Source organism: Branchiostoma belcheri, unplaced genomic scaffold, assembly GCF_001625305.1.
Source record: "Branchiostoma belcheri isolate BF01 breed outbred unplaced genomic scaffold, Haploidv18h27 scaffold669, whole genome shotgun sequence".
NCBI lineage: Eukaryota > Metazoa > Chordata > Leptocardii > Amphioxiformes > Branchiostomatidae > Branchiostoma > Branchiostoma belcheri.
In genome coordinates, this window is record NW_017804319.1 from 15,395 (window position 1) to 15,969 (window position 575).

Consider the following 575-nt stretch of genomic DNA (forward strand, 5'->3'; position numbering starts at 1 on the left):
CAATTGTTGAGTAAACTTGAAGTAATTCAATCCTATTTTTAGCATCCTCTTTTGACTTTGTTGTCTTCAGCCCCTGCATGCAATGCAAACTAAGAAAGGTCTTTCCTGTTTTTTTTTCAGGTTTCCAAAGACTGTGACTGTGCCAATGCTATAATGCCAAAGCTGCAGGGTTTGCTGAATGTTCTGGAATGTGATATGATCTGTATTCTTTAACCATAAGGGCTTGTTGGTTACATCGTATGATAGTTTTAAGTTTACTGTAAAACTTGTTTCCATTCAAAGAATGTTAGATACATGTACATAATGAATGTGGTAATGAATATTCCTATACTGTCAGTGTCAAGAGAGGCCTGTCAAATAATTGTTATAGGATTTTAATTGTTGCAATATCATTCTCTGTAACTTTTGTACATTATTTCTTCTTTTGTGGACAAAATAGTTTTATTGATACAAGAATATTGAGCTCTAAGTTCAAGAAATATTTTCTTATGTGCAGAATGTTTTTCTCATTATAAGAATTGTTAGCTAGCTCTTAGCTAAAGAAATGTTTTCTTGTATACAGAATGAGGTTCTTG